We start from the raw sequence: 12,585 nt of genomic DNA, 5'->3' as shown, positions 1-12,585 counted from the left end.
ATTACAGTATTTGAACAAGACTTTCCTGTTTAAACAATATATAGTGTTTAGGGGAGGGAAGTGTAATTACAGTATTTGAACAGACTTTCCTGTTTAAACAATATATAGTGTTTAGGGGAGGGAAGTGTAATTACAGTATTTGAACAGACTTTCCTGTTTAAACAGAATATATAGTGTTTAGGAGAGGGAAGTGTAATTACAGTATTTGAACAATACTTTCCTGTTTAAACAATATATAGTGTTTAGGGGAGGGAAGTGTAATTACAGTATTTGAACAGACGTTCCTGTTTAAATAGAATATATTTAATGCCTAGGCGACCTAGGTGTAGTAGTTGGGATTGATCTTCGTCGGTGGACCCTAATTCGTTATTCTCCGTGTTCAGCCGGTGCTCTACGACTGCTAAATCACCATACCGCATCTAGCATTCCGTTCATAAATACTGCCGTTACGTGATCATCGCGGAGGGGCGGGATTTAGCTAAATTAGTTGAGGGCTCGCTTGAGGTGCTTGCGTCGCGGGATCGAACCACCTCAGTGGATCCGTTCAACTGATTGGGTTTTTTCTTGTTCCAACCAGTACACCACAACTGGTCAAAGGGCGTGGTATGAGCTTTCCTGTCTGTGGGAAAGTGCATATAAAAGATCTCTTTCTGCATTAAGAAAATGTAACGGGTTTCCTCTATTAACTACGAGTCAGAATTACCAAATGTTTCACACCCAATAGCCGATGATTAATAAATCAATGTGCTCTAGTGGTGTCGTTAAACAAAACAACTTTTACTTTGATCATCACGGAGCTTTCAACCTATCGCTATTTCATAGAGAGTCGTCTGACGAGCAAAAATTAAATATCAATGCAGATTTTACCGGCCTCGGTGGTGGTGTGGTTAAGCCATCGGACAAAAGGTTGGTAGGTACTGGGTTCACAGCCCGGTACCGGCTTCCACCCAGAGCGAGTTTTAACGACTCGGTGGGTAGGTGTAAGACCACTACACTCTTCTCTCTCACTAGCCTCTAACAACTAACCTACTGTCCTTGACAGACAGCCCAGATGGCTAATTAAAGTGTGTGCCCGTGATAGCGTGCTTGAACCGTAAATTGGATATAAGCACAAAAATAAGTTGAAATGAATTAATGCAGATTTTACTTGAATATTTTGTTGTTATTCCAAAAAGATATTGGTGCATCGACAAAAAATCCTTTCGATTTAATTTAGTAGCTTTGTGAATTGTGACATTTTCTTCACCATTTCTGTAACAACATTTAAGTAACAATGTATCAAAAAAAAAAAAATCAAATGTTGAGACAATACATGGTACATAAATAAGGATGGTTTGTATTTGACATACCGGTACTAATGATTTTCTTGATTAATTACGAAATGAACTAATATACATTAACTATCTCAGCTGATGTAAAGTTTAATTCACGCATTGACCCATCTACTATGGCAGTTTGGGGACAATTATTTTAAAAACCCGATACGATATATAGCGAGATACTTTCAAGAACCTGTTGTATACTTACAATATCTTAATTTATCAGGACAGAATAGTAATAGTAAAACGTTCTTTCAGTTTACCTTTACTTCGGTTTATAAGTAGTCTGAACATTTCCAACATAACAATACAGACATTGATAATGGTAATCAGTTATTAAATGAACATGTTATCTTTAATATGACTATTTTCAAATATTCATATATTCCTCAATATATTGCAATACGTATCGCAGTACCGCAATTCGACAATTACTGGCAATACCCAATCCTAATTACTTCAATAAACAACAAAACAATTTCCTGACAGTTTAAACTTTGTTCTTTTTTCGGTCACCAGTGTTGCTACCATGTTACACGCATATAATGTTATTGTTTGTATTTGTTCTCCACCAGTTTCACATATAATTATTACAAATATATATATATATATATATTCCATATATAGTATTTTGTACATATTGTTCATTATATATTGACATACTAATAGATGTACATTGAAGATTTTATTAATGTATATTAAACCACAATTAACTTCTAGATTTAGATATATGAAATTGTATTTTATTGTCCAAAATATCAAATTTTATGTTACGATTTCCTGTTTACGCAGTATGTAATTCCATGAGGGCTGGTTTTGCTTTAGAGGTGTTTCAAAAGGTTTCATCTCGTAACAACTGTATCATGTGTGTTCTTATCGCAATACTTTTAACTACTTTAACGATACTTCGCTCTCTAGGTAATTTGAGCAATATTTCTGTAAAATACAATTCCTTGCTTCAGATATTATTCTATGCACATAATTGTTTTTTATTTAGTCCCGTTATTTATGAAATTTGTAGAGGTTTTTGGCGCCTGTATTGGCGCATGTTATAAAATGTCAGTCCTACAGATGTAGTTGGAACCATGTATCGTGGTCCAGATCATCAGCTCTCCTCTGTAAACAAAGCACCTGACAGTGAGTCATGGTTGTATTCCATCACGGCTGTATCATAACTCCTCTTGGAATCAGTCTTATGTGGAGATACGGAATTGATTGTATGGTATTTGCCTGGTTCATAATCATCATATGTTATGGCTTCTAGTACACAATTTACCAATTTTGCATTTACCATAGTTTGACACCCAATAGCCGATGTATTTCTCGTGCTGGGGTGTCGTTAAACATGTATTCTATTCTATTCTATTACATATTTAAAACCCCATTATGTGTATTAATGGTGAGTAGATAGATGAACGCACATCGCCTTAGGGCTAACGCATATAGTCTTAGGATTAACGCATGTCGTCTTAGGATTGACGCATATAGTCTTAATATTAACGCGTAAAGTCTTAGGATTGACGCATATAGTCTTAGGATTGGCGCTTATAGTTTTAGGATTGACGCGTATAGTCTTAGGATTAACGCGTATAGTTTTAGGATTAACGCGTATAGTCTTAGGATTAACGCATGTCGTCTTAGGATTGACGCATATAGTCTTAGGATTAACGCATATAGTCAGGATTAACGCATATCGTCTTAGGATTAACGCGCGTATAGTCGTAGGATTAACGCATATCGTCTTAGGATTAACACATATCGTCTTAGGATTAACGCATATAGTCTTATGATTAACGCATATAATCTTAGGAGTAACGCATATAGTCTTAGGATTAACGCATATAGTCTTAGGATTAACGTATATTGTCTTAGGAGTAACGCATATAGTCTTAGGATTAACGCATCTAGTCTTAGGATTAACGCATGTAGTTTTTGATGGCGAAGTGACTGTAAACCTTGGTAGTGGTAGTTCTTGCTGTTGTTTTTTAACACGTTTTTCGACAGCGGGTTTCCTTTCTATATCTCTGTGGTCCTTAACCATATGTCTGACGCCATATAACCGTAAATAAAATGTGTTGAGTGCATCGTTAAATAAAACATTTCCTTCCTTCAACATACAATTTTCCTTTATTGCTGATACAAACACAAAGAGGGAACTTGCAGATTACACGTGGTACATGTAGAAACAAACTGCCCCGTGTCCTTAACTCACTTTGTTACGGCAGTGGTCTTGGTGTGTCGACCACGTCGCGTTTCTTCTTTTTTTTAATTTCGTGCTTATATCCAATTAAGGATCAAGCACGCTGTCCTGGACACACACCTCAGCTATCTTGGCTGTCTGTCCAGTCCAGGACAGTGGGTTAGTTGTTAGTTGGTTAGTGGTTGGTGAGAGAGAAGAGGGTGTAGTGGCCTTACACCTGCCCATTGAGCCCTTAAGAATTCGCTCTGGATTGGAGCTGTGACCGGTCTGCGAACCCTGTACCTACCAGCTTGTAGTCCGATAACTTAACCACTGCGCCAATAGAGAGACCGTGTGAATCATTCGATTTGCCATTGGTGTTGTTTATATCTAATCACTTGATTAGCATATAGAGAAGAACTCGATAGTCCCTCTGGGACACGCCGCCCGATTATCGGCTCATTCATTTATGCTGGCTGGTAAATCAGAATATCTCATTGCCCACTATATGGCGCGGTGCTCAGACGCCATTAGATTTAAGGCTGGTTCTTGCAGGTTCCTTGACTGACATTCGTCCTGCTGCAGGGGTAGATCCAGGATTTCTTTGTTTTTGGGGGAGAGGGGTAAGGGAAACAGGGAAAATAGACCAACGAAACAAGTTCGTATCTCAACCCATGTTGAATGTCTGTCTGAAAAATCGTAATACTATTACCAACAATACACCAACTTCTCTTTGACCATTAACATTCTGAGTATCCCAGAGTGTACATATCCGTGGGGAACGGTGATTAGTATTAGTTGTCTTTCACCAACAATTAGCTTGCTGTTCATGCACAACAACTTTCCGAGCTGGGTTAATGGTTGGGACCGAGAATGTATGTGTAAACACGCCTTAGCACGAAACATATTTCGACTTCGACTATTAGGTGTTAAACAAATACTATTGAATTCTTTATAGGTGGATCCAGGATTTTATAAGTGGGACACACAATAGTCTAAATAGGGAAACTCAGAGTCTGCCGAAGACAAAGGAACAGAGCTCCCAAAGGGAATGAGGTCTGTCGTAAGTTTGGTTCCTGGGCAAGCTCTTGGAAACGTTTTGAGATAACGTGTGTTTTGTTTAACGACTCCATTGGAGCACATTGATTTATTAATCATCGGCTATTGGATGTAGTCATCAGAGGAAACCCGCTACATTTTTCCTAACGCAGAAAGGGATCTTTTATATGCACTTCTCACAGACAGGAAAGCACATACCACGGTCTTTGTTCAGTTGTGGTGCAATGGTTGGAACGAGAAAAACTCAATCAGTTAAATGAATCCATCGAGGTGGTTCGATCTTGTGCCGCAAGCACCTCAAGCGAGCATTCAACCGACTTAGTTAAATCCCGCTCTTTGAAATAGAAATGTTTTGAGACTTGTTTTCGGGGCAATATAGTGTTGTATATTGCGGCTATTATTAAAAATCTATGGTCTACATGCCTTCAGTTGCTATAGGATAACTTTTTTTCGCAATAGAAATTGACTTACAGATCAATCAATCCTTCATTTAGAATATCTAAGCTATTTAAAAATACCAAAATAAAAAGTATAGCAGGAGGGTTCACCTTGAACCTGTATTAGAGCACTTTTTCACTTGTGGTTCCCTGACTATAATGCTTATCGAAACAAGCTCAAGTTATTTTAGACAGTATTTCTATGTTTAAACATCACAGACTTTAGCTTCTCATTGTTATAATCTTATCCAAATGTGTGTTGCAGGTTTGTTACAATATAGATTAACTAAACTTAGTGTCCATTTTTAAGGGGTGAAACTAGTGTCTGCGCCTTTAAGAGTTACCCGAGAATGCGCATGCTGTATTGGCCACTGTCGTGAAAAACCATGACGAGTAACAGCACATAATACACAGTCATGGGCAGTGAAAGGAAAATCGCAGTAGTGGTCGTACACCTCCCTATTCAGCGGTCTATTATCTAATCCATGTAGCAACAGTTCGTTCTTACACTACCAAGTCAGCATTTGACCAGACATGTTACATATGGGGGCGGGACGTAGCCCAGTGGTAGAGCGTTCACTTGATGCGCGGTTGGTCCAGGATCTATCCCCATCGGTGGACCCATTGGGCTTTTTGTCATTCCAGCCAGTGCTCCACAACTGGTGTAACAAAGACCGTGGTGTGTACTATCCTGTCTGTAGGATGGTGCATATAAAAGATCCGCTGCTGCTAATCAAAAAGAGTAACCCACGAAGTGGCGATAGCGGGTTTCATCTCTCAATATCTGTGTGGTCCTTAACAATATGTCTGACGCCATATAACCGTAAATAAAATGTGTTGAGTGCGTCGTTAAATAAAACATTACCTTCCTTCTTACATATGTGTCAGTACAGCGTGCTTAAACCTTTATTGACCGACAAGTTGGGGGGCGGAGGTATTCAAACTTTAATGCTATTTAATGATTGATTAGCTTTTTATAGTGCTGAAATTCTGTACGCCTTATTTTACCTGTATGTTTTGTATTCTAATATTCTACCATTATGACATTATTAGAATAACTAACATTACACAGTTATTACTTGAAGGACTGTTTTATGTGTCTAACACATTATATTATATAATATTATATTATATTATATTATATTATACTATACTATACTATACTATACTATTATATACTATACTATACTATACTATATTATATATTATATTATATTGCAGTGATGTCCGGTGTATCGGCGAATCTAAGCATTTAAAGACCATTTTCTATGTGAACACTGTGGAATACTTAATAAAATGTGCCTCTCACCAATGAAGAAGTACATAATCTGAAATACACTACAAACTGTTTTATGTCTGTAGTAAATAAACATTTTAAAATTGTGCATAAATGTAGATACCCCCTTGAATCCAAAACGATTTGCATGTCCGGTGATTCGGCGCAGTAGATGTGGATCGGTGACCCCGCTATTTATAGACCGCCCATGACCTCACTTTGTAGCCCATAAACACTACACTATTGTCCTAGGATTATTTTAGTACTTTTTTGTTTTGTTGAAAATATATAAATGAACGATCACACATTACCCATCTTATGATCAGTTTCGGAACCGTTTTCTTGAGTGGCACAGTACTGCAGATGCCTACATATTCATTGTCTTGCATGGCTAAGATGCTTACATCGATTTCTTTTCTCGGGTAGACTGTGCACACACTTGGATCTTATTTCGCTTTAATTTTTTGTAACAATGTGACAGTTGTGAACTGGAATGACTGTCAATTAAGGTGTAAAAATTTCGTTTTGTTTGCATTTGTCTGTGTTTGCCTTTTCAGTTTAAATAAATATAAGCGAAAAAGAAAAATTATACCGTTTACTATAATTTAAAACATTCGGGAAAGATTTTTTTTAGACTGGTTTTAACATTCTTAATATCAATAAGGCTGACCTACTTCGAGTTCATATACGCGAAAGCAGGTGAATTATTTATTTTCAAACTATGATATAATTATTGATAACTCTAAAAAAAAAAAAGTTAATTAATTGTACCCTTAACAATAAATATGTTGATACTTGATTAAACATTGAAAAGGGAATTGAACTTTAATTCGTTAAAAACTCCGACAACATAACAACTTCCTAAGCATACTTAAGCAAAATACCAAGTGCGCCGAATCACCGAACGCGCCGATACACCGGACACGGCTGTATATATAGATTAATAATTGTAAATAAATGAAATAAGATTAATGAAGTAGACATATGTATATTAATGTTATTATTTAATTATTACACGTCACTGTGTGACTTGTGTTACCGTATTACAAATAAATTATTGCACTTTTAATATCGTTTGTTTTCACGTTTCTGAAAGTACATTGTGGTTGTGAGTACACAAGAAGAAGCTTGGTTATGACCGCACTGTTCCAAGCATCGTGCCTATTTGAAATGTTATATAATTATACTGCGTAATGTGGTGTTTAAATATCAATGGTGTCACGGGGATCCTATAATACCCGTAACTGAATAAAATAGGATTATCCAAATATCTCTCCTAACTGTATATCTATTAGATCGCTCTGTGTCGGGCAGTCTAATACCCGAGTGGGTCGGCTCTAGGTATGATCAGAGATAAGATCTTATATAAATATATATATATGTAGCACGTTTAGTTCACTAGAAAACACAACAAAACACAATACACTTTGGAATCTGTATTAACACTACGCTGACAAATGTATTTTCCGCAGTAGTTAATTAAAAACAACAATATGATAACAACCCAGAGCTAATCACTTAATTAGTTAATCACTAGGTGTCTAGTTTACACAATATTCTAATCACTTCACCGTGATACAACACACATACGTGTGATAATTGAGAAACGCTGCCAGGGGAACTTAATTAATAAAGGAATTACAACTCTATTCCTAACTGGTTAATTTTTAATTAACCCTTAACTACTCATTCAGTAACCTTGTAATACAGAATTAATACTGGTACCTATCACAATAAAGACAATAGCCTACAGTTTACCTAGGTCCTCTAGGATGACCGGCTAAGCTTTATATTACCAAATACTCGTATAAAAATATTAGAACAGTGAAGCCTAAAATTTTCTTCGTCAGATTACCGGAGACCTGTCTAAAGAATATTGGTATAATACAGTATTAAAATATTTAAAGTCACATCAATCACATCAAGGTTATACAACAGAGCAGAAAAATATATTTACCACGTCCGGACTGAACTTATATAGATCGTTCAGTGGACGACGTCCGTTCCCCTGGATACTTCCAATGTTTCTCCCCGATATATCTAAAATCCTGTCTATTTATTCAAAAATCTCAGAGACAGCGAATATCGCCTGGGGGCACAGCGCGGTACCTCACCTATCATGTGATATTCCCACAACTCCCAGAGACGGTATATTTCCTTAGATGGCCAGACTTACTGTCGCCTAGTTCGCCAGAAATACCATGGTCGTAAACCGCAATATCGGAGGTATTACGTAACTACTGGCCACATGGCCTCCACACCTGGTCTAAGTGTGTATTAGGGGGTACGGTCGCGCGGGGGTATTACGTAACCAAGCTGCACACGGCCATCTAAAACAATTAACATCGCCACAGGCGAAAAGATAAGAGCATGTTTCGTCACAAATGGAATGAATGAATAAATGAATGAATGAATGAATGAATGAAAGAATGAATGAATGCATGAATGTTTAACGACACCCCAGCACAAAAATACACATCGGCTATTGGGTGTCACAAATGGTAAGTATATGAACATATTATTTATATAATTATGTAAAACCAGTGTGTGGGAAAAAGTATAAGACAATACACAAATGAATGCAAGTATAGCCTATTTTAAAACTTTGTATAGAAATCAGCGTGTTTTAAACACTTTAAAATTAACTCTGGGTAGAATTTAAAAGATGCCAAAACATTTCTGTTGCCAAATATATCATTTCTCGTCCACTTCAGATGATCACACTCCACTAAAATGTGGCGCACAGTCAGTGTACACTGACAAAATTCACAGTAAGGAGCAGAGCAAATTCAAAGAATGCTTGCTTTTGATGCAAACATGGCCCGTCACCTAGTAAAACGGAATATCTTTATTGGCAGTGGATAAAAACAACATACTTTTATATCACCATTCCAATTAAGGTTGCACATCATCATTAATTACTCCACTCAAACCAATACTGTTTTATGTCAAAAAGGGTACAAGATAGTTGCCAACAAAGGTGGGAAGCAGACATTCGGTCTACAAACAAAGTTTAATTTTATTCCATTATAAAACACCATCTTTGTGCCGAAGACTACCTATATCTCTTAATTACCATCTGAGAAGTATATTGGCATCTTTCCGCTGTTCAAGCCATCATCTTAATGTTGAAAAGGGTAGGCATATCAAGATACACATTACTGAGAGGATATGCAATATATGTAACTTGAGCACCATTGTAGACGAAATACATTTTATATTTAACTGCACAGTGTTAACTGATTTCAGACGTAACTTCTTACACCATTTTTGTAATATCAGATATAGACCAGACAATGCAAACGTACAAAGCCTATTTTGTAGCAAAGATATTAACATTTTGAACAACTTAGCCATCTGTATACAAAACGGCGTTCGAAATTAGAGAAGAAATGTTGAAGGATTAATTAACGGTATGTAGAGTTTTGTAAACTAAATAGTCAGTGCACGCACGGTGGGATAGGGTGGGCTGGGGGCCTCTACACACACCCCAATTTTTTTTAAATAATAATAATAATTCTGAATCAAAAATATTGGTAGCAACTCTTAATGTAGTACTATACCAAATAACTTCCGGCTGGGTCAAAGTTCGAGGTGCACCGAACTTTTGATAGAGAAGTGAACACCACAAGTCCTGTGATTGGTTATAAATGTGAGTGTGTTGGTTGTAAAAAATAATAGTTTCATCTGGGTAAAATAAATGTGCAATTTTATTTCATCTAGTACCAATGTGTCAAGTAGCCTTGTGCTTGAAACATGTATGGGGTACCTGTAAAAAAAAGTACTCAAATTTTGTGCGAAACTAGGGTAGTCATAGACGCTACCCGTTATCTCAGAAACGAGCAGCTTGACCCCCATTTTTTTCTGATTCACTTTAAGTGTAAGGGGTGGTAGTATTTATATCCGTGGCGTTTATGTCGGTTGATACGTTGCAGGTAGGAGTTTTAGCCGTATATGTTACTATTGTCGTCTATGGGATTTGATTTGGTAGTATACACCCTTAAGACAGAGATGAATTTTACTTGTAGAATGCAGGAAATTGCAGGACATCCAGTTTTCATAATTTTACAGGAGAGCATACCTCTCCCCACCCCCCACCCCCCAAACTTCGCTTTGCGCCCTCGGTCTCAGTCAGCCCCCCCCCCCCCCCCCCCCCCCCCCCCCCCATGTCTGCTTGCTTCTACCGTGCAGTGAGCTGGTGTTACTGTGTATAGGTCTACTATTACTGCTGATATTAAAGGATCCAGTAACAGTAACAGTGTGTGTGTGTGGGGGGGGGGGGGGTGTTTGTTGTAAACCTAGTCAATGACTTGGTGTTATTTTACTACCTATTATCGATAATATTGTGTCATAATGTTATGCTATTGAATATATAGAGAATAATACATGAGTGGCCGTTAGATACCATTTATCTCACAACGAGTTGTTTTAAAATTATCTAACGAGCGAAAGCGAGTTTGATACTTTTTTAAACAATGAGCTTTGAGATCAATGGTATTTAACAGACACGAATGTATTATTCTATTTCCTACATATCCTCAAAAACCAGGTTTTAAGCAAATTTTAACATCTTTTTCGACTAAAAGATATTTACAACCCTTTGCACACATAATTGTCAGGTTAATTATACGTCACAGGATAATCGGTTTCCATCGTGTTGTATTCCATTGGATATATGGCACTGGCGACCTGGTCATCACCTAGGAGCAGCCAGTCGCATGTCTTGAAATTGTCAAAACACTTACGTGTGTAAACGGTGTGTGTTATCAAAAATAACGCATGGCGTTCTCACCAAACGGTGTGTAAGAAGTTATGCTATTGAATGGAGTCCTTGTAAACTTAGTATATACGTAATATGCACAGTGGGCAAAGGCCACTGCAGTACAATAAAGCACCTTCTTCTTCTTCTTCTTCTTTTTCTTCTTCTTCTTCTTCATGTCAGAATATATGCTATGAAAAATACAACAATATCGAGACAGCTACGTGACTGCTAGTTTTAGTGGAAGGAAGGAAATGTTTTATTTATCGACGCACTCAACACATTTTATTTACAGTTATATGGCGTCAGACATATGGTTAAGAACAACACCGATATTGAGAGAGGAAACCCGCTGTCGCCACTTCATGGGCTACTGGTTTCGATTAGCAGCAATAGATATTTTATATGAACCATTCCACACACAGGATAGTACATACCACGGCCTTAGTGACACCAGTTGTGGAGCACTGGCTGGAACGAGAAATAGCCCCATGGGTCCACCGACGGGGATCGATCCTAGAGCGACCGCGCATCAAGCGAACGCTTTACCACTGAGCTACGTCCCGCCCTCTAGTTTTAGTGAGTACGCTCCCTTGACAACTACCGTGTCAGATCAACTGGAATGAAATGGAACATTGTTTAACGTGCACATTCAGAGCAAGCTGTTGTAGCGCGTGCCTGTCCTGGGCACAAGTACCGGCTTCGGCCGGTTCTTCCGTCCGGGCCAGGAAAGGGTTGGGGTGAGTGAAGGAGGGACAGCAGTCCAACCGTAGTCGGTAACAGGCGGGAGTCAGATCAACACCTCGTGTTGCTTTTTATACAAGTGGCAGTAAACAAGTAACTTCAAACCAATCGGCTACTTAAATACTGCAGAGGTCAAACTACGTGTAGTTATCAAGGAAAGAACTCAAAAGGCGGCTCAAGTTTTTTTATAGTTTTTTTAATGAGGAACTTACGCTGGTATAACAAATGGTATACCAAATCTTGTGCAATTATTGTGTTGGATGGGAACACTTTTACAGAAAGAAAAATAATATTTTCAATCGGCACATTTTAACTTTCGGCCTTTTGGTTTCCAACATATGTTTATTTCGATATTTGGTCGACAGAAAGAGCGGCTTCTCCTACCAATACTCTGAAAACCAAACGTGATATCGATATCATGATTAAAATCGTAAAGAGTGTATACTACCAAATCAAATCCCATAGACGACAATAGTAACATATGTGATTAAAACTCCTACCTGCAGCGTATCAATCGACATAAACGCCACGGATATAAATCTACCACCCCTCACCCTTAAAGTGAATCAGAAAAAATCAAGCTGCTCATTTCTGAGATAACGGGTAGCGTCTATGACTACCCTAGTTCCGCACAAAATTCGAGTACTTTTTTTTTTTACAGGTACACCATACATGTTTCAAGCACAAGGATACTTGATACAGTGGTACTAGACGAAATAAAATTGCTCTTTTTTTCACCTAGATGAAACTATTTTTTTACAACCAACACACTCACATTTATCACCAATCACAGGACTTGTGGTGTTCACTTC

Source organism: Gigantopelta aegis, chromosome 6 (assembly GCF_016097555.1).
Source record: "Gigantopelta aegis isolate Gae_Host chromosome 6, Gae_host_genome, whole genome shotgun sequence".
Lineage (NCBI taxonomy): Eukaryota > Metazoa > Mollusca > Gastropoda > Neomphalida > Peltospiridae > Gigantopelta > Gigantopelta aegis.
Note: the sequence above shows the minus strand (reverse complement) of the source record.